Source organism: Paroedura picta, chromosome 7 (genome assembly GCF_049243985.1).
Source record: "Paroedura picta isolate Pp20150507F chromosome 7, Ppicta_v3.0, whole genome shotgun sequence".
Classification (NCBI taxonomy): Eukaryota; Metazoa; Chordata; class Lepidosauria; order Squamata; family Gekkonidae; genus Paroedura; species Paroedura picta.
Genome location: NC_135375.1, coordinates 90794866 through 90817922, shown reverse-complemented (window position 1 = coordinate 90817922; position 23057 = coordinate 90794866). Strand labels below are relative to the sequence as shown.

The 23057-nt window shown below is 42.7% G+C and overlaps 1 long non-coding RNA gene across 2 annotated transcripts in view; it reads left to right on the top strand.

Annotated features, from left to right (window-relative positions):
- Positions 1-23057, top strand: part of LOC143841270 (uncharacterized) — a 621460-nt gene that overhangs the window by 331139 nt on the left and 267264 nt on the right. The gene's annotated exons all lie outside the window — the stretch shown is intronic.

The following is a 23057-nucleotide window of genomic DNA, read 5'->3' as shown; positions in this document are numbered from 1 at the left end:
GTCCTCCTAGTTATCTGTAAGGTCCACGATAAAGCTTAGGGCTGGATCTAGTGATCTGTCAACTGAGTTTCTCCTTATTCTCCTTACCTTGGCTTGGGTGATGCAAGGGGTGAGATCATCCTTCCTCCTCCTTCCTCCAGTGTGGCTGTGCTAACATAAGGTGATGGAGTGATTTCCCCCCCGTACCTTGTCCTTGTGTGTGGCTGTTACTACATGTGGTTCCTACAGCCCTGGAGTTTAGCGTCTGGAGGTTTAAAATGACTGCCAAGTAGAGGAGAACAAGTGCAAAATGAATTCAGTCCTTAAACTGTACAAATAAATTAACATTACAAATTACATTGTTCTTTTTGGACCTAAGTCCTCCAGAATCCTTTGCCTAAAGAGTAGGATTTGCCCCCCACTGAAAGATGTGTCTTGGTGTCTTGCTGATTCACAGTTCTCCAACATTACTGTAAAGCTGTCATAAAGCACCTGGCTGGAAAAGGCAACATGACTCAACGTGGGGAACACTTCTCTGTTGTTTTACAGAGAAGAGAAACACTTCACAAACTTTCTCTTATTTCAGCACTCGGACACCTGGCATTAATATTTTCAGCTTCCCAAGAAGGGATAGTTTGCCCTGGTGACTGGCCAAGGGACGTGTCTCATAGCCATCTCGGTACAGTTCACGTAATGTTGCCGGCTTTAAAAGAAACAAATTTAGTGTTTATTTTGAAAAACCTGTTTCTAGGCAACCAGTGTCCAATTTGCCAAGAAATGTTAGGCTTTCTTGTCCCTTCTCTCCCACCCCTTTATATTCTCCCCTTGCCAATGTGTTCTTCAAATTGTGTTTTAACAAATTCAATTTAAGGTTTGCTTGCACTGCTGGACTGTGGCACAGAATGCTGAAGGACTAGATTTGCTGCCAGAGAGTTCTGTAATGTGTGAAAGAGACTGACAGAGAGATGAGAAGAAATTGTGAGGGGAGTGAGAACATTCAAGAGGGAGTTGGGCCGTGACTGCAGAAATTCCATATCTGATACAATTTTAGCTTGAACTTCTTCCAAAGCTCTCACCAAACATTGCACATTTTTTGTTTCCCTGTGCTTCCAGTGGATGAGAGTTACACTGGCTTAATTGAAGAAGTCCTTTAGAATGCCTGTGTGCAATTTGACTGTCACCTCATTGGCTGCCAGATTTTCAAACATAGAGTTTATTATCACCAAATTCTCGCAAGGTCTTCAGTCCTACCGGCTTCTTGTCTCATTTGGCTCCCCAAATATATCTGGGATTTTCAGGATACTGAGAAAATGGGTCCTGAAAACTCCTGCAAATGTTTGGGATTAACTGTGAACATTGGGAGCTAGCGTTTGTTGGCTTCTAGGATGGTTTGTATCTCTCACCCCTCCCCTGTGTTTCTGTGTCTCCCAGGGCTTGGTATTGGTTTGCCAGGCTGTTTTGGATAGGGTTCTATCACTTTCAAGGGATTTGGGGAGCTTGTTCTTTGCTGCGATCGGTTTCTGTTGGGCCCCCAGTTTTTTTTGTTTTTTTTTGCAGAATCTCATATTTTACTTTGAGATTCTATGTTTTACATAGGTTAAGATTTGTGCATTTTACATATTTTAAATTCTTGAGTATTACATAGTTTCAGATTCTTGGATTTTACATTGGTTTGATTTAGCATGGCAATAACTTCCATAGTGTTTCTATGGCAGGAGAGTCTCAGGTTTTATATTTCTTGTATTTTCTGCCCCCCCCTCGCAGAAATCGCTGGGGGGGACTTTCTTCAGGGGCTCAAAGAATTGGACACTTTGGTCCAATTTACTTGAAATTTGAAAGTGGTTTAAAAGACAGACACCAGCAGATTCTTTGCAATCTCAGTGTTAGTACCTTTAAAAATATTCCCCAGCTACCACAGAAAGATACTCCATAGGGAATGATGGAACTGAAAGTATCAGAAACCTGGAGGAAAAAGAGCAACAACCAGAATCAAATATCAAACTGATATTTGGAACCCCCCCAAAACTGGGAATATATTAGCTTCAGTATATCCAGATCACAAAAATACCAGATTTTTGGGAGGCAGGGGATACATACCCTAAAATAAGAAACATAAACCCAGAACATCTTACATGTTTGGAAACTTCAACTTATTCAAATTCTACAGCCAGTATATTGAGGACTGGGTTGTAGGATTATATTACTGTAGCTTTGGCTCTTCTTCATTAGCTTCGTACTTGTTTATGGCCCAATCTAAGGTGCTGATAATTGACCTCTGAAGTCCTGTATGGTCTTGAGCCATTATGCCATAAGGACTATATAATCTCACATGAATCTCTGGCCACTAGAGATGTTCCAAGTACCCCTGAGGTTAGGTGGATGGTGACCTGAAAGAGACCAATACTGGAACTGTGTCTACAGGGAGATCCATCTGTCATGTTTTCACTTCCTTCTACCAATGGCTCAAGATCTGTTTTTCTTTCATCCCGTATTCCTGCAATAATACTTCTTCCCACTCTAGATTTTAAATCGATGTCTCTGTTTATAACAGAGAGACATCAGTTAAAATGTATGTATGCATTTAATCTGGTTTCTAATTTGTCTTGAGATGTGTTTTTATATATAGTTTTATATAATAATTAGTTACTTCGGTGTCCTTGATTGGGCTGAAAGGCAGGATATTAATCCTATCTTCTAATCACGAAGTTAGCCAAATATTTGGTTACTAAAACCTGGTGGCTGAAGCTGTGATTAGGCAAGACAGATCATTCTACAAACCTCTGGTTTGCAGAAAATTGTGACATCTTAAAAATATATATATATTGGTGTGGGGGTATCTATCTCCTCCCCCCCCTCCCCGGGAATGATAAAAGTAGTGTCTATTGCTTTAATCAATGAATTCCCTCAGTGGCTGCTGCTAGGTAAGTACGGTATTTCAAGTCTGACTGTCAGAAAAAGGCAGGAGGAGCGGGCAGGACCCTTTCCAGGCATATTTTGGCATTTGAGGGAGTACTCTTTAGGGCCAGGCCTGACTACGGTTGCAGGATACAGTCTGGAATATTCCTGGAGATTTTGCTGTGGAGTCTGAGGAGTGCAGGGTTTGGGGAGAGAAGAGCACCAGTTGAATATAATACTATGAAGTCCAGCCTCCAAAGGAGATCTTTTCTCCAGTGGGACATCTGGAGATCAGTTCTAATTCTGGGAGATTTCCAGGTTCTACTTGGAGGTTGGCAATCTGAGGCCTGGAAGCAGCCTCGGGGTGACTTGATACTAACCGGTCTGCGTGACTCAACTAGGCCTAGCAGCTTCTTACCGTTCAACAGTAGCCACCCTTTGAAAGCCAGTGTGGTAGAGCGGTTTGAAATCCATTGAGGGAGGAATCATTGTGGCAAGCCTGGCAGTAACCACCAAGTGCCTTGATACCACCCAAATTCTGGAAATTGTGTGGGGAGGGGATGCAACACAAACTGAGGTGCAAGCCCTTGCATGTTCTCCTGAGTCCAAATGGACCCAGCACAGCTGGCCCTGGGCAACTTGACTATAGTTTACTTGGGGAGAGGCTGCCAGAGGGAACGAAGGATTTGGTGAAGCTGAGTTTAATTTCTAGTAGTAGAACTCAAAGCGAACCCATCCTGGATGGCTGTAGCATGTGAGATAATCCTGCTGTGAAACGCTGTTCCCTGGCTATTTTCTGACCCAGTCGCAGCTCCTAAGCTTTATTTGAGGCCCATGTAGATTGCATTACAGTAACTAAGCGGGGAAATTACTAGTGTTAAGTGTTTGCAGAAGTTCAAAGTTACAGAAAAAACGGAGTCAATCAGTTGGATTATTGCATACCCATGGAGATTTTATGGCTCTCCTGCCGATGCTATTGAAGGAAACATGCTGCTTTGCACAGCAGTGACTGCTTGCATGCCAATTAGGTTCCTACTATTTTCTAAATGGGCACTAGTGATTCCCCAGACTGTTACTGTATTTCTTCCCCCTCCAGACACATGCCTGTCTAAAGCTGCCAACCATGGGAGGGGAGAATCTCTCATTTCGTTACCTGACACTCTAAAAGAAACAATAAATGGCACACTATTGTGGTAGGAAGGTGGAGCCAGGCTTGGCTTGTGTGATGGAAAACTCCTATTTGGTACTTATTGTTCACTCATGCAACACAGCGCCTGTATGTCTATGGTTAGAGTTAGCTGCCCTTATTCATGCTGACGTTTCATGCCAGCTGTCGCTCAGTGGCCAATGTTCAATTGCCAAGGTGTATTCCCATGGAATGCAGAGTTCAAACAACACTTGGCAGAATTCCATGTAGCCAGATAAGGAACATTCCCTTATCACCGCTCGATAAGGAAAGACATCTCCAGCAATTCCATGTTTGTAAAGCTGCTTGGCAGATATTGGTATGTGTCATGCAATTTGCATTTGTGAAGATTCACTCTAAAAGAGGGAATCTGCAAGAGACTCCAGAATCCAGAGAGTAGCGATTTGATTCTGGCAGGTGTGTAATTATTTAGGAAATGGGCATTAGTAGGCATTGGCTGAACTGTAAATTTGAAGAGCATCAATAGGGTTGTTTTCAGTTTCCAGAGCACTTCTTGATGTGCTCCTTAACAACAGCTCTGTAAAGTAGATTCTCAAGTTCCAGTCACCTGAATGGTGCAGTGTTCTAAAGGGTTCCACATGGTGTTGTCATTTGTTTGTGCACAGACCACTATTCAATGTCAGAATCACCACTAAGAGGGCCAGCTCTCCCAGCTTCCCTTCCACATTGCCAATCAAAGGCTCTGCCTCTTGTTCTCATCTCCTGCTACCCTGTGACTGGTCACCATGAGGACAGTGCTTACTACATTTGCACACTCCTGAGGAATTAGCAGTCTAGCAGCCATCTACCTCCCTTTGCCTGGTGCCCATTCTGAATACTGTGTCCAACAGTCAGGTCTAAGTTGCATGGAAAACAAATGCCAGCATTTAGCATAAAGAATTTATTAAAAGGAAAAAGTCTATCAATGTCATGTACGCAGCAATGGAGTGGGGTAGGAATGTGAAGGAAAGGGTGCCAAAAGGGTGCTCTGTTTGAAGATGGAAAGATGCTTAGCAGGGGAGCAATGCCACAAAGTCCCCTCTCCAAAGATGACAAAGAAACTGATCTGGGCAGTCTGGAGGCCAGCTGCAATGTCAGGAGATCCCCAAGCCCCACCCTGAGGTAAGCACCTTTACCGATGGACTGTGTTCCTCTTGAAGTCACAAACTGGATAATCTTAGTTTATTCTCTTCCTATATTTTCAAATATAATGAAGCATCAGTGATGGGGCACACAATGCCTCTTTTTTGTTTCTTAGCCACTAGTGGGGAATCTCTGGGGTAGACACGTCTGCATGTTGCAAGGAAGATCTGTTTCTGTATCAGACAAGAACCACATTTGATTTAACAGCCATGTGTTTGAAAAGGAGAAAGGATTCCAAGACAGACTGCCAGAATTTTATAGGAGTGTGGTATCCTTCTTGATGTCCTGAAAGCAAGAACTTTAGACCTTGGAATTCTGGAGTTTTTATGGCACTTCAGGGCCAGGTTCTAACCAAGCATCCTCAATAACGTACATTCTTACAAACAGTTTTGAAAGAACAATTCAGTTTGGATCAGTAAAAATAAAGTCTCCTCCTTCCTCTATGAATCTGTGCCCAGAACTGGAGCCAGATATTCTGGGTGAATTCTGCTTATTTCAATCTCTGAATCAAAAGAAAATGCTGTGAGTGACTCTCTGTCCTCAGCCTATTTCTGGCTCAAACCAGAGCAGGAAGTGTTTGTGTCTTTATAAGAGCCAGTTTCCCCCAAGTTCCTTCCAGTTTAATGTTCCAAATCTGAAATACAAGTTAAGCTTGGATTAATACATAAATGTTTTGTTTCCTGGATGAAACCAGACTCAGTCCTAAATGCGACCCACTGGCCTTGAACCACCCTAATCCTGAGAACAGGATAGCAGCATGATCTTTGTTTTCACAAGCTTTGTTGTCCTATACAAAGCTGAATACAAGATGCTTCAGTAGTGTCAGAGCCGGAACGATCTGTGGATGACTCAAACAAAATCTAGTCTTGTGTTCAGCTCACAACCCCTAAATTAAGGGTAGAGAGGTGGAAGCTGTCAGTGCAGAAGGAATTGTTCTGTTGGCCTATCAGGAGCGAAAGGCCAGACTCCTGTTGTGTAAATGATATTCTCACTGCTCTAGTATTTATACCAAGGCTGGCTTTGACTGTATGCCCATCTCAGAGGATAATGTTTCACATTCCTGTTGAACAGGATTTATGTGCAAAGATTGCAGTGCAATCTTAGACCAAGCTGCACCCTCATCAGTCCATTGACTTCAGTGTACTTAGAAGCATATCACTGTACTTAGGGTTGCACTGTTGGTGGCTCACCAGAATAAGTCCCAGATTTTGCACAACAAAGTTCTTGGTTCAAGTCATAGAGCAAATGGAAATGCACTAATTACATGGAATGCGTGTTCAATATTCCATCTGTTTCTTTATATGGGGTTCAGTTTCACATGCCCAGATGCCTTTACAGTGGAAAAAAAAGTTAGGAGTATTGTCACCAAACCAAATGCTAGAAAGATCATTAGGAAGAAAGCAAGAAATCAAATGTTTGTTCAGTGACGTCTTTGGGTTTTTCAAATTCCCAAACATTTTTCCCCTCGAGTAGTCTGTTTCCAATTCTTTCAGAACTTGCAACTGGATGCCTTCTCCATTCCAGCAAATGCGAATGCCAACTTGGCGTAGTGCTCTACGACGTAAATCAAGAGAGACGACCTAAGCAATACAGTTTAAATGGAAACACACGGTCTGTTCCTCCTCCTTTTCTCCCCCTCCTCCATCAAGTATGTGCTATCCATTTGGATGACGAGTGCTTTACTCAAATGGATTTTGTCAGAACTGGCAAGCAGGGAGGAGGGTTCCTTCCAGCTCCAGATGCCTAAGGCCCTGGTTCAACGTTTGAGTGAAGTCAACAGAGGTCTCCCCATTGACTTAAACTGGCGTCTGTACTTTGGACAGCGTAGAGCTTACATCCAGATAGTGGTAAACAGAACAGCATGGCTACTCAGCAAAATCGCATGCACACACACGCAGTTGTTTAATAACTGGAATTTGATTGGCAAGATATTTTGACCTTTTCTGTTTTTCCACACACATTATTGTAAATAGTTACTCTGGACAGAGGAATAATGAAATACGATGGGGGTTTTGCATCTTGAAATACACGATGACAAGTAGGGGACCTTTAAGACCAGCAAAGTTATATTCTGTGCGTAAGCTTTTGTGTGCATGCATACATCTTCAGGTATATTAAAACATGACTTCCTCAACCATTACATATATGTAGAGAGAGGTAATGGTTGAGCAAGTCTTGTTTCAATGTAACTGGAAAGGTATGCATACTCAGAATATATCTTCATTAGTCAGTCTTAAAGGTGCCAATGGACTCAAACTTTGTTCTCGTGTTTCAGACCAAGACGGTTACCCACCTGAAAGCAGGGGCCTTGCAAGGACTTGCAAGGATCATCTCATTTTCCCCAGTATCCCCTTTCCCATGATTTCATTGTTCTCTTCCTGTGCAGCCCCCCTAGACTCTCCCCTTTTCTATCCTACTTTTATGTGCTCTCTTTAAACCATTTGGATAGATTCAAATGGGTAGCCGTGTTGGTGTGAAGTAGCACAATAAAATCAGAGTCCAGTAGCACCTTTAAGACCAACAAAGATTTATTCAGGGTGTGAGCTTTCGAGTGCAAGCACTCTTCCTCAGACTGGGTAGTTCATAGTCTGAGGAAGAGTGCTTGCATTCGAAATCTCAGGCCTTGAATTAATCTTTGCCGATCTTAAAGGTGCTACTGGACTCTGATTTTAAACCATTTTTCTTCAGCTTTCCCATATTCCCTCCTCCTGGCATCCCCTCCCCAGCAGATACCTGGCTTCGTTGTATGGTGGCTGTCACTAGGACAGTTGTTCAGTGGCTGCAGCTAGACCTGTTCCTGATGAGTCCTCCTTAATCAGGGGTCATGATGGTGGAGCCCCCTCTCCAGACTTGTTTTGGTTTACAAATCCAACCCTGCCGCCTTCCATGTCTTTATAGAAACCAAAGCTTTGAAAGCTCAGCAATATTGTGGCTGTCTAGCAGCCCCCAAGTGGTAACTGAGAGCTCATTGGGCATTCCTTTCTGAAATCTGCATGCATTATTTCTATTGGTTTAGGGAGTTTTTCTCCTGATATATATTTTTTTATTTCACATTTTTCTGTCAGTTTAGGACTTCTTTCAGGAGAAATCCACTCTGATTAGTCCCTAGCTCCATTTTGTGAATTTATTAATCTGCATTTTGTGGCCTGGTTTGGAATGAATGAAGGTTGGGCTGAGACAATGTTAAATGTTTGTTTTGCATTAAACACTCAAATGTGCTGCAGTAGTAGGGCTGCCACTCCCCAGGTGGTGGCAAGAGCTCCCCTGGAATTACAGCTGGTCTCCAGCAAATAAAGATGGGTTCCCCTAGAGCAAATGGTTACTTTGAAATTTGATCTCTATGATATTGTATTCGGCTGAAGTCCCTCTCTATCGCCAAAATTTCAAGGAATTTCCCAATCCTACCTATACAGTAGCTAGAGGGCTACAGTTGGGGAAACCCTTATGTATGTATGTATGTATGTATGTATGTATGTATGTATGTATGTATGTATGTATTTATTTATTGTCACATGGTGTAGTGCCCCAAGTTCAGATCATGACTCTGTGATGGAAGCTCAATAGGTGACCTTGAGCCCAGTCATTCACTTTCGGCCTAACCTGCCTCATGGGGTTCTTGAGAAGACAAAGTTAATGATGGAAGAATTACGTTGAAAGCTACTGTAAGTGTACACTGGGGAGAAAAGTGGAATATAAATATCTAAATAAGTAACACTTTTGTTGAATCATGAAGGGTTGTGAAGAATACTGAGCATACACCTCTGTATCAGCCTAATTGATTTCCCAAACCTGTGGATGGGGAGGGGTTCAGATTTTCATATGGATTTTGTTCATAGTATTTGTATGGACTCCAAGAGTCGGCCATATTTTTTATTCAAAATGACCTTTAATACTATAATACTTACATCGCTTCAGACATCATTTCTGCTGCTTACCACTCTGCAGCACAAGAGGCTCTCTCTCTATATAGATATATGAGAACTTCCCTTTCCCCATTCTGACTTGAACCCACTGAAGGTGTTCTTCATGTATCACATGCCCCTGATTGATCCTATGAGGTTGCCTTTCTTCCTCTTCCGCTGCCCATTTGCCTTCTGCACGGTTGCCTGAAAGGGCGGAGTGGAAGAACGCACTTTACATGCGACTCTCCCTCCCACCTGTCACTCATGGCAGGCAGGCAGCCAATCACCTTTTCCCCTGTTTTAAAGGGACAGCAATACAAGCATTTTTAAAAGTGAAACTTCTCCGTTGGGATGCCTATGCATCTAATCATAGATGGATTGTGCTTATTTTAATGCCACCCCCCAGCCTTGAAGCTCAAGAAAAGTAATTTTCTTCACGATTTTTTGCGGGGGGTGGTGGTCTGAGAGGCATGCTTTGGGCATCAACTGGTGGGGGATTTTTCCCCCTCTGTCTGGATGTAGCAATGAGTATTCATTGATCCAGGCAGTTTGCTACAAAAAAGAGCCCCATTCCCGGTAGAAGGGAGAGAGAGGCAGGCTCAAGGGTGAGCATTGGAGACAGATCACGCTCCCTTGCCCACTTTGGCTATACACATTTCCTTGGCATGTGGCTTGCTGGTTGCTTTCTTCCCACTCATGCTACATAGTTGGAGGAATCCAGTTTTGTGGATTCCTCCAACTAGTGCTTTAAAATGGAGGATGTAGCTGCTGGATTGCTGCTGGGACACTGGATGCTGGCAATATCATGCAAAACACCAAAAATATGGCATCTGCATAAGGCATTTCACTTTTTTATTGGGTGCGGAATGGCCCTTAGAAGAAAAAGAAGAAGAGTTGGTTCGTATATGACGCTTTTCTCTACCCAAAGGAGTCTCAGAGTGACTTACATTCACCTTCCCTTTCCTCTCCCCACAACAGACACCCTGTGAGGGAGGTGAGGCCTGAGAGAGCCCTGCTATCACTACTTGTTCAGAATAACTTTATCAGTGCCGTGGTGAGCCCAAGGTCACCTAGCTGGCTGCATGTGTGGGAGTGCAGAATCAAACCTGGCTTGCCAGATTAGAAGTCCGCACTCCTAACCACTACACCAAAGTGGCTCTTAGTATCAACTGGTTGCCCGGAGTTCCAACATTTAGTTGAAAGGGGGGGAAATTGCTCTGAATCGATTTTCTCCCCTACATCCATACTTTAATAGTCATATCTTCATACTTCTATCTGATAACTTTCTCAAACTTGAAAACCAGCGTTCTGTTGTGTGAATAGTCACCCACACCCTGAAATGGTACAGCCCAGTAATGGGTTTCCTATTCTGTGTGTAGAACAAGGCTGATATGCAAGCTTGAAACAGCGACATTCTGTCTCTGGAGGAGAGTGCTGGTAGGAAAACCATTTCTAGGGTGGAGATTGTACTTTCAATTTTCCAAGGGAGTATTAAAAATAAGTGAAAAGCAATTTTTAAGGTTATAAAAATGTTATCTGTGTTCTTTCAAAGTAAAAAGGAACTGCAGCATCTAGGAGAACATATGTAAATGCTTCCACAACATACGTTTCAATCGTCATGCAATGAAATAACTGTTCCATAATAGCAATTTTATTTCATGCCAGAATGCTTCACTTCAAGGCAAAGCATTTACAATCCCACTGGTATTGCATTGCATTGGAGTTTTCTGCAGAACACATTTTCCTGGTTAAGCAAGCAGTGGTCTTTTCGTTGTATTTAATATCAGTTCTTGGCTCGGAGACATTTGGAGCGACAAACAAGTCTTCCGATTTCTGGACGGTACCATTTCAGATAGTGGGTAGAGGAAACAGTTCATTAAATGTTTCCCCACACTGTTCAACAATCTTTCTCGCACTCAGAAAATTAGCTTTGTTCTAAGGTAGGGATTCCCAACCAGGGTTCCAGGAATCCTGGGGTTATGCAAAAGCTCCCAACGGGTTATGTGGACCTTGCCAGAAGTTTGGGCAGCTGCTGACATCACTGGACTTCACTGGAGCCCACTCCCCCTGTTGCTTTACTGGCCTACTGTCTTTCTCCACAATGGAAACGGTAAATGACTGATTGATTGATTGGCTGTCTGGCTCCTGCATCTTCTGCCCCCACTTCTCTGAAGGGGCATGTCACCACTTCCAGAGTTCCTAGAAGCCTGAATATTTCAAGGGTTCCACCATGGTCAAGAACACTGCACACATTAGCTCAACACATCCACACACTTTTCTTATGGATACCTGTGTGCTTGGTGGTTTAGAGTCAGATTCCATGGAACATGTAGAGGAGGAGAAAATCCCCAGAACTGGGAATTTGACAGCACTAATGCCGAGGAATTATAGTCAACCTAGCAAAAATATTTTTTAAGCTGCGAAGTCTTTTGGAATTATACATTTTCATCTCCTGGAGCTGCACATGTATGTAGTTGCACATCTGTTTTTTTTTTAAGTTCTTAAATGTGATTAGATTTTTGGATAGTGGCCAGACTATTTGACAAGGGTACCACAATTCAAACTATGAGACAGTAGTTCCTCGTGAGTGTGCCTTGATATCTTTTTCCTCTCATTTACTGAGTGGGTGAGCATGGGTGGTATTAGCAAAAGAGGACTGAATTGCATGGCATCATTCAGGCCAGCTTGGCTGTCTAGAGCAGGGGTAGTCAAACTGCGGCCCTCCAGATGTCCATGGACTACAATTCCCAGGAGCCCCTGCCAGTGAATTCCCAGGGGCTCCTGGGAATTGTAGTCCATGGACATCTGGAGGGCCGCAGTTTGACTACCCCTGCTCTGGAGTCTTCGATTTGTGTTGCTTCTCTGAACATTTGAAGCTTGAAGTGATATACAGCAGGCATCTGATTCAGTCTAAAGTGATGTCAGTATTACTTCTGCCAGATACAGTGTTCCATACTAAACATCTCATGACACAAATCTTAGGACTTTAAATAATTATAGTCAGGTCCACACATGCCCTGCAAACCGACTGCTCAAATCTCACTGGGGACAGTATCCTAGCAAAGCTTGGCAGTATGATTGTGACAAACAATCATGTGTTTTATATCATTTGCAAGACACGTGTGTTTTAGTAACGTAAGTGTCAGAACTTAAACATTGTGTTGTTTCCAAAATTGCCTAAGGGAGATGGAACAGAAATGCCCCCCTCTCAAGAAATTGTTCGGATTCCCTTGTAAGTACACTTTGCTCTGTTCCGTGCTGGTATAGCAACAAAAACAGCTACTGAGCATGCTCACTATATTTTGAATCGGTGCAACTAAAATGCTGCTGTTTTCCAAAAACAAATTTTGACATGGGTTCTCTGGGGGTTGTTGCATTCATCTGTAGTAGCAAAAGAAAACTCAAGTCCATCAGCACCTTCAAGAATAACAACATTTATTTCCATATGAGCTTTTCATGAACCATAGCTCACTTCCTCAATGTTTTTGTTGATTTTTGGAACATGAACCAGGCGCTAAAATTAACAAGAGTTGGGGGGGGGGAAGAGAAGGGTGTTGCGATAAAATAGTTGGTTTGCTCTTGGAAAGCACCCTAATGCATGCACAGTTTGATTCACAGTGCCACTGTGCCGCACCATTGCAGGATATTGCGATGACAGCTGCGAGATTGCTACAGCTTGCTAGCCAGACCTCAAAGGTTCCTTCAAAGGTTGTCTTCACCTTAAATAAGTTCCAAATACAGAAAAATTGCCAAGGTCTGGCATTTTCTGAGAGACGAAAAAGACTAGTAACTGACAGTCCTCACTGCCTGCAGTCATTGAGGTGGCAAGGCCGTGATAAGGACCATGGAAATAGCGTTACCCCTGCATTTCTACAGGCAAGACCATCTTCTCTAGTGGTTCTTGGGTTGTCCTGTCTGTACTATTGGGAGAAGCACCTCCTCTTGGATGCAGTTGAAATTAATGGCATCTTGAGTGGCCACACTCCGCTGGCTAAGAGAAATGGCTAATTCTTCACCTTAATTCTGCTAAAAGAGCATGTGTGTGAGGCTTCTATTTCTAGACCAAACTAACTAGACACATTTTTTTCAGCAGCCAGAACGGATGCAGAGAAAGAGGGGAGGGCAGGCCTTGCTGGAACTGAGACTCCTGAGCCCTGAGCTTGTTGGCAGCTAAATCAGGAAAGTTTTCTCTCCTCCCATCACAGGATTGCAGTTTTGCTAGCTTTCCAATGCAGCAAGTTGATTAAAATGCTGCTACTATCTAATAAATCATCTGCCTTTGATCCTGTGGCATTTTAGAAATGTTAATGATACTATTTGTGTCAGTGACAACACTTTAACGTGCTTATTTAAATTCTTCCAGTCACGTTCTCAGACGCTGATCAAGGCTAAAGTACCTGACTTCTTGATATGGAACAGGTGATTTTGTCCTCTTTCATGGGGAACAGCTTGTCCCAGATGCCCACCATGACTGAGCAACAATAAAGAAGCTACTACACACAACCTCCCCCCCCACCCAACATCTAGAATTTAATATATTTCTGTAAAATTCCTCTCCTTTAAAGTTGAGAAAGTTAGCGGATTAACAGTTACCCATCACTTAAGGCAAGGCTTTAGCTATGCAATTTTTGCATGACAATTAGGAACAGAAAAAGGGCAAGTTAAAAGGGAGGGGGAACCCCTTGTGACGGTCTTCTCTGTCATTTTCCCTAAGCAGAAACCAGCATTTTATATCTCCCTACTCCACTTGGTTTAAGGCAGGGGTAGTCAAACTGCGGCCCTCCAGATGTCCATGGTCTACAATTCCCATGAACCTCTTCCAGCATTTGCTAGATGTCCATTTCCATGGACATCTAGAGGGCCGCAGTTTGACTGCCCCTGGTTTAAGGCATGGTTGGGTGTGGAAAATGGCTACTTTGGCTTACCTCCAAAAGGCAGGAATTATTAAGCAAAAATGAACTGAAATGTATAAATCCCAGCTGGAACAATATAATGAAATATAAACAAAAACTGAAGTATAATTGAAAAGATCCATTTGCTCTAGGGTAACATGCCCCTGCATTTTGATGAACACGTACAATAAAATATAGGGTGATATGATAAGAACCCAGTTTCTAACTCATTTCAGTATCCTCCTCACATCTTCTCAGGGTTGAATAAAAAATAAGAAGATCTGTACTGTCATACAGGAAGAAAACAATGATCACTTGATAGTTCTTGCTATTGCAACAAAAACAAGGGCATAATAATATGAAACTGAAGGGAGATTATAGCCTTGTAGTAACCTGGGGTATGAATTGCAAAAGTATTACAAAACATTCTTATGTTTACCATTGATGATGATGTTATCCATTCAGTCTTGTCCGACCAAGGCAATTCTATAGGAAAGTTTTCACCCTACGTTTCTGTCTGCTTCTTTTAGTTTAATGACTGCTTCTTTTAGTTGGTTCATGGTCATCCCTGTATCGGCTTTGATCGTGTCGAGCCAGCAGATCCTTTGGCGACCACGTTTCCTTTTGCCACTGACCATGCCGAGCATTAATGATTTTTCTAACGAGTTTGATCGCATGATGTGTCCAAAGTAAGTGAGCTTTAGCTGTAATATCTTGCCTTCTAATGACATAGTTGGTTTGCTCCTCTCTGAAACTATCTTGTCGGTAACTTTGGCTGTCCATGGTATTTGCAGCATTTATCTTCAACACCATGGGGCTTTTTGCACGCCTTCAAAATAGCACAATGGTTGCCAATTGAAAACGCTACTGATTTGCTGTTTTGCACAACGTCGTCAACAATCTGCCACACACCTGAAACCAATCTGCAAAAAGCGCTTCCTTGTAGCGCTTTCAGGGAAATCCCCAAAAGTGGATTCACCCTCCGGAAAGCGATACACTCCTGCAACCAATCTGCAACACTAGCAAAAAAGACCTGTGCGTTAACATTGTTGCGGTTTCTACAAAGTCCCTCCCCCTGGCTCTCTTCTCTGATCTTCCGGCAAAGCGATCGCCATTTTTTTTTCTCCGAGCGAGCGGGGATAAACGCACCAGCGAGCCTCTTTCAGTTTAGAGGCTTCCCCGGCTTCAGTCCCTCCCCTTCAGTCACTAAGCACACTTCAGTCACTAAGCACACTACTAAGCAGTCACTTTATTTTTTACACATTCATTCAGCCGAAAATCGGGCCCGTGAGGGGGGGGGATTTTTTTTTTCACTCGGAGGGAGCGTGGCAACGATGAAACGACAGCTCAAACACACCAGGCAGCTGGATGGGTCTCTCCGTTGCAACGAATTAACACAGATTCGTTGCAATGGGTCTGTTTTTTTTAAAAAAAACCTTTCTTAAAGGGAAAGGGGCTGTTTGGGAGCATGCTAACGGCTGCCCATTGGCTGCTTGACGGCCAGGGGCGGGACGAGCTCGGCAATAGCGCTTCCTTTCTAGCGATTTCTGCCGAGACCGGAAGCCTGTGGGAAACGCTACAAAACGCAACTGGATTCCACTACAAAGGCAGGTATGCATAACGACGAATTCCACTATTTTAAATGGCGATTTTTCATTCAGTGACCAATTTGCTACAAAGATCCCGGTGCGTAAAGCCCCCATAATTCTAAAGCATCTATTTTCCTCCTGTCTTCTTTCTTCAGGGTCCAGCTTTCACATCCATTGCTTGTTATGGGGCGTTGACTAGCTGGCACTTTGTATTAAGACTGATCTTAATTTTTCCATATTCAGTTCATGCGTAACATTGTGTTCCGGCCCAGTGTTATTTTTCGTTTAACATTTTTTACCATTAACATTTTAACCATTATAACCAATTAAAATGTACTTCATTTACTTATAGATCTGAAGATAGAGAATAATAATGAAATAGTCAGTACAGGTAATTTCTTTTAATGAGAAGTGAAATATAGTGTACCGAAACAACTATGTAGTCACTGACCCTACATTCATATTATATAAACCATAGTTATCAACCAGCAATCCAACTGGTAGACCCTCCATATTATATCCCATTTGAAATATAACTGTATACCAAGAATGCCTAGCTATAAATATATCAATTTAACATCTTTTAATAAGAAAGGATTAAGGAAACATTATCCTATTACATATAGGTATTTTCCTCCCTCCCTCCCTCCCTCCCTCCCTCCCTCCCTTCCTTCCTTCCTTCCTTTTCTTTTCTTTTCTTTTCTTTTCTTTTTTTATTTATATGTATAGGCTGTCCCTCTTGAGCCTCTAATTTTGGGGCAGCATACAACATTATGAAAAATAAATCATAATAAAACCAATAAAACATATAAATAATTTTAAACTACTGAATTACTAAAAGTGAATGTTACATACCTACAAAGTTTTTGCTCATTGCTTCCCCATAACTAGGAAATGTAGGAGGAAATCCCACCCAGTTGGTCGGGGAGGCCCATGAGATGTTCTGATCCCCTGGGCATACTGGCCTCAACCACATGCCTGGCAAAAGAGCTATGTCTTGCAGGCCCTGTGGAACTGTGCTATTGCATGCAACTAATAACACTTAGTAAGCATGTGTTAGGGTTGTGATTCAACAAATTCCTGAAATGGACCCTGTAATATTACATGCATTTAGCATTTAGAGAGTTAATCTAAAGCTATAAATATATCATCTTACGAACTACTGCATAATATTTAATTCAAATACAAAATACATCCATTCATCCATTCATCCATCCATCCATCCATCCATCCATCCGTTCATTCAATCAATCAATCAATCAATCAATCAATCAATCAATCAATCAATCAATCAATCAATCAATCAATCAATCAATCAATCAATCAATCAATCAATCAATCAATCAATCATTATACCGCCCTCCCTGAAGGCTCAGGGTGGTTTACACAAAAAGGGAACAGTACAATTAACTCAGTTTATAGTGATGTGGTAACGACAATAGAACTTACAACAAGATAGTGATAATAATAAATGTTGTAGAAGAGTAGAATACTAGGGATATTGCTCGCCCTGAGACCCAGTAGTTTGGGCAGATCTGTAATGATTGTCGGAGGGAGGCTTGGGGGGGGCAGTGGAATCAGTGGATCTCAACAAAATGCCTGGTGGAGGAGCTGTTCGAGTTCCGTCAGGGCTCTCATCTCCTCTGAGAGTTTGTTCCACCCGGTGGGGGCCAGGATGGAGAAAGTTCTGGCCCTGGTTGAGGTCAAGCAGACATCCTTGGGGCCAGGGACCACCAGGAGGTTGGAGGTGGTAGAGTTCAAGGCTCTTTGAGGGGTGTAGGCAGAGCGGCGATTCCTTAGGTATACTGGGCCCAGACAGTGTAAGGTGATAACCAAAAACTTAAGCCTGATCTAGAATTTGACTGGAAGCCAGTGCAGCTGTTGGAGGATGGGCTGGATGTGGGTGTAGCTGTGAGGGCCCTGATGGTTCTAGTTTACGGATCAAGGATAAGAGCAGGTGAATCTGATGAACTGCTGCCTCAGGCATTACAACTCTAGCACACAGCTCAATGCTTCTGGCTGGAGCTGGGAGTCATCAGCTTTTGTTGAAACAGCTGGCTGCATTCCTATGTCTGATGAACTCACAGCTGTTTTAGCTCCCCCAAGAAAGCAGTTCAACAGCTTCATTGGATGAACTGTGACTCCTGGTGAGGGGGGGTCATGACAGGACTAGGCTCCCGATGTGTGAAATAACCTGCCAAAGAATACACCACGGGCCAAAGAACAGCTACCTCAGGGGGCATGTGAATATGGTGGTGGCACTCCATGCAAGCAGGCTCCAGCAGAGGATCATCTGCACCTCCCCCATAAGCAAATGATGATCCCCACAGCCATCTGAAACAGCATCGCCTTGGAATTCTGAACCAGCATGAATGCGGGTATGGTGTCTCCCAACTTACCAGTGGGGCTGCCACTGAAGCAAAGGGGTTCTACTTGACCACTACAGATGAGATTTTCTGCCGTGCTACAGTCACCAAGAGGCTGTGCCCACTCACCCGCTCAGTAGCCTCCTGCTCCCTCCCCTGCACCAATTGGTCTCAGACCCCCAGATTTTGTTTGACACTCCTGCTCTAAAGCCTCAGGTTGGGCACTCTCTCAGAAGGACTAAGGCTGTGTTGGTATGAAGTAGAAAACAAAATCTGAGTCCAATGGTACCTTTAAGACCAACAAAGACCCTTTCAAGGCATGAGCTTTTGTGTGCATACACACTTCCTCAAACAATGGAACAGGGATCATAAGAGTACAGATATAAGGACAGAGTAAATTAGTAGCAAATTAGTAGACAGCATCAGCTAATTTGAGGTCCCTCACTGAATGTCCTGGAAGGTTGAATTGTTCCCACACAAGTTTTGCAGACCTGTGATTTTTTATTGTCAGACTTGTGTCTGACATCCAAAGAATAAATGGACACAAATGGTACAGTCACATTTGATATTGTCTTTACTCTGGTCAGTATTTACATGACCTGACAATCTGACAGTACTTTATATGAGCAGGTGGCTGGATTAGATAGCCTGTGTGGCCCCTTCCAACTCTATGTTTCTATGATTCTATTTCTGGTATTTCCTTTCCTTGACAAAGATGCTGTTAAAAAACTCAGTCAGATGAAAGCCTTGCTAGGAGGGGCAGGGGGGGAGAGAGCTTTATTTGAGGCTCCATACTCTTAGTAAAGATAGAATGCCATCTTCCTTGAACCAATTTAAACCAGGCATTAATTTACAATGCACATAATCCTGGTTAAGAAAAGAATGGGTCAGTCAGAGAAAGAGAACTGCATCTCTTTTGCCAGCTGAAATACTTTTATTAACTGGATGAGAGACAAGACACATGGGCTTCCCTCTTCAGCTCCACAGCATTCAACACTTAATTGCTTGACAATCGGCTGGAAGCTAGAGACCCAAAGTGACTCTCTCTGTCTCTCTCATTTCTTCATTAATTAAATCAAGCCAAGATCTCAGGTAAAACCAAAGGCTCTCATGGAAGCAACGCTTGATTAAATCGGGCAAGACACTGCTGGAATTTTAGAATCCAATCAGCTTCAAAGGAGCCATGTGATTTTCCTCTAGTGGGCCAATAACTAATTTGTGTCTTTATTTTGCTGATTTGTGGGCTTGTGCAGAATACCTTGACAATGAAGTCATGTCATAGCAATTAAGGCTCAGGATCCACATTTATTATAGTCCATAATTATACTGACGCTTATTATTTTTTCCCTTCCTAATTTAAACATTACTGTGAGCCTCTAGCATCTCCCTTTAATGCAGCACTGAGGATCCTGACAATGAACAGTGTGGCATTTAATGCCGGGCTTGTTGTGTCTCAGTATGCGAAGAAATACTTTGTTGCTTGCGTAAGCCACAGTCTCTTAGGTGTCTTCTGTATGAATTGTGAGAGCATCCGAAAAGGTTATGCCTAGGATCAGCATAATTTCATTGTACCTATTTATTATATGACATGTGTGTTGTATAGTCAAGAGAGACTAGAATTGTCTGGCAGCCAGGCAAGAGACGATTGGAGGTGGCTTGCCATTATCTGCCTCCATGCCATGATCCTAGTCTTCCTTGGAGATCTCCCATTCAAATACGAGCCAGGGTCTACCCTGCTTAGCTTCCAAAACTGGCGAGATTGGTCTTGTCTAGTCAGGTCAGGAATTTCATGGTGATAAGAGCCTGAAGTGACCAGATTGTCCCACTTTTGGAGGGACATCTGGGGGCACCTGGCAAATTGTACTTATGTTGAAATTAAAATATATATATATATATATTACAATACTATTTTTGCATTCTATGCATTCTATGGAAATTTCTGTTGCTCCATATAGACCAAATTTTTAATCAAGAACCCACCCGGTCAATCCTGTCCCACTTTACCAATGTTAAAATCTGGTCACCTTGTCATAAACAAAAGCTCACCCTTCAAAAGATTGTGTCCAGTCGAGCTTTTCTTTTACTAATACGGCCAACTTTCCTCCAGCATAAGGTGCATTCTCCCAGTGCAAGAGGCCTTACAGGAAGGTCTGCTGTTAGCCATACAAAATAAATTAATAAATTCATAGGATCCAACTCTAAATCCACCAAAGACAATGCGTTGAGGGAAGCAGAATTCTGTTTAGGATTGCATTGTAAGGATTACCCTCCTGGATCGGAATGAAGATCCATCTTGCCTTGCATTCTCTGACTGACAGCCAATAATAGGCCATGTAGGAAACTCACAAGAAGGCAGAATAAAGATGGTCTTCCATTGGTTGTTTTCCATTCAGTTGCAGACTGCCTCTAAGTCTGGATGTTGCACTTAAGGGTCCTAGCTAATAGTGTTGATACTTCTGCACCTAGTAATTTATCCAGCTTTTAAATAAACCAGCCGGTTAAAGTATTATGGCAGTGAATTCCACAACTTAATTAAATGCAATTTTGCACTAATCCTTTCCCTACTGTTTGTAACATCGATATTACTTGTTTTATAATTTCTTCTCATTGTCTGATTATGGATCTTTTAGTTTCTCTGCCATTTTCTCCCCTTGACCAATAGCTCCTAACTATTCTTACTGAATGTGCTTGGGTCTTATTATTATGAACTATTGCATTAGCTAAAACAATTTCTGCAAATAATGAGTGTTTTTGGTATCTTGGGTAGTGAGGGATGTAACTATGGCAGTATTCAGACATCCTGACAAATATTTGTGAGGTCTGGCACACATCTGGCTTGCTGCTGTGCTCTCTCCTGCCCTCATGCACAAACTGCAGTTAAATCAACTCCCCATCTTCTGTGGTATCCAGACGAGCATGCTTAGTCAAACTGTGGTATGATCCACAGCTTTTAAAACCTGGAAGTTGACAGTCACACTCAACATGTAAGGGGGAGGGAACATGTATGCACGGCTGCAAGCCACTGTGTGCTCATCACAAATTGAGGTTTGCTTGTATGGTGTCTTCATTTTACCCTGCTTAATTCTCCAAAGTGGCTTATATCATTTACATGTCCATTTTGTCTTCACAGCAATCCTGTGAGGTAGGCTTGACTGAGAGTGTGTGACTGTTCCAAGTTCCACTCAACAAGCTCCACAGCAGTCTGCCTAAAATTTAAATTGCAATTTGAAGCACTGAAATATTTTGAGGTTTTGGGCTTCTTGGGTTTAATGACATTAGTTACCTGTTTACCTGTTTAGAATAATGGAAGAAAGTTTAACTCACAGCAAGTATTTTTCAACATAAGGTGGACTTCCACAGAACTAAGCACTGTAAATGGATAATGCCTGGCATGGAAACAAGTATTGCTAATATTGCTATCCAGTTTATTTTGAACTGAACTCTATAAATCCAGATGCCCCTTTCTAATGTGGATGGCTATATAAATTTTCAGGGATGGTCCTGTATTGGTCAAGACAGACATTGTTGCAGAATAAATGAAATAGCAAGGCCCCCAAAAATACTTTGTGGGTTTTCCAGGCTGTGTAGCCATGGTCTGGTACTTTTAGTCCCTGACTTTGCCAGTAACTGTAGCTGGCATCTTCAGAGGTAGGACACAGCAAGATGGGAATCTCTCAGTGCTGAAGTGTGGAGTAGGTGAACAGTTGCTGGACATTTTATTTACTTCTGGGGTTTGTGTGTGACACATCACATTCCGGTTTTAGTCAGGGACTTGATCCACACTTTGGCAAAGAGAGATTCCCGTCTCTCCTACCTCTGAAGATGCCAGCCACAGTTACTGGCAAAATGGCAGGGACAAAAACTACCAGACCAGGACCACACAGCCCAGAAACCCCAGAACAACCAATGGACTCTGGACGTGAAACCCTTCAACAATTAATTGTCAACTCCCCCCCCCACACCCATATTCATACAGGTGCATGTTGTTATCATGAGGTAATGCAATGATTTCTGGAGTCTGATTCAGTAATTACACTAAACTTCTGAAGCATGGACCTACAGGAGTTGGCATTCTTCTGTACTGAACACTGGGGGCAAAACCAGAGATGATATTGATTTCCCAGGCCTTCTTTCTTTTTAAATACCAAGCAAGGAGGACCACAGGGCGGTTTATGATTGTGGTAAGAGGTTGAACCTGATATGAAATAGCTCCACAGATCTGCTGTTTACCTCTGGGAAGAATTTATAGGTGTTTTTATGTTACCAGTATGTTTTCTCTGAGTAGATCAGTTTAAAAATCACAAAAATGGTGTAAAAGAAAGGATTGAACTCCAATTCCAAACATTAGGTATGCAATCCTACTATTGAAAAAGGAGCTTTGTTCAGGTAGTTCCTAGTATTGCAACAGGTTTGGACTTCAGATATTAGAAGAATATTTTCTCAACTTTTTTACTGTTGAGAAACCCCTGAAACATTCTTCAGGCCCCAAGAAAAACCCCAGAAGTGGTGCAATTGGGCAGAATATGGTTGGGAAGCATAGCCCAGGGCCCTTCTCCTTCCCACCCTATCCTGGCCCATCATTGACCATTTTGGGGAGGGGAGCAGGTCAATATGTCCATATACAGTCATATCACTTGATAAATGTTTAACATTAAAAAAATAACTCCCACCAACTCAGGAAACCCTTCCAGGGCCATCAAGAAACCCCAGTTGAGAAAGCCTGGTCTAAACAAATACCTACTCCCTGAAAGGAGCCACTGAGTAAAGGACCATGAACCTTCAAATCTGTGTCCTGCCATTCAGGTCAGCCACTCAAAGTTACAGATTTAAAAACCTCCTAGTGGCATGCTGTCTATAGGATCTATAGAGCCAACTTGGTGTAGTGGTTAGGAGCGCGGACTTCTAATCTGGTGAGCTGGGTTTGATTCCCTGCTCCTCCTCTGCAGCCAGCTGGGTGATCTTGGGCTCGCTACAGCACTAATAAAGCTGTTCTGACTGAGCAGTAATATCAGGGCTCTCTCATCCTCACCTCCCTCACAGGATCTCTGTTGTGGGGAGAGGAAAAGGAAGGAGAATGTAAGCTGCTTTGAGACTCCTTCTGGTAG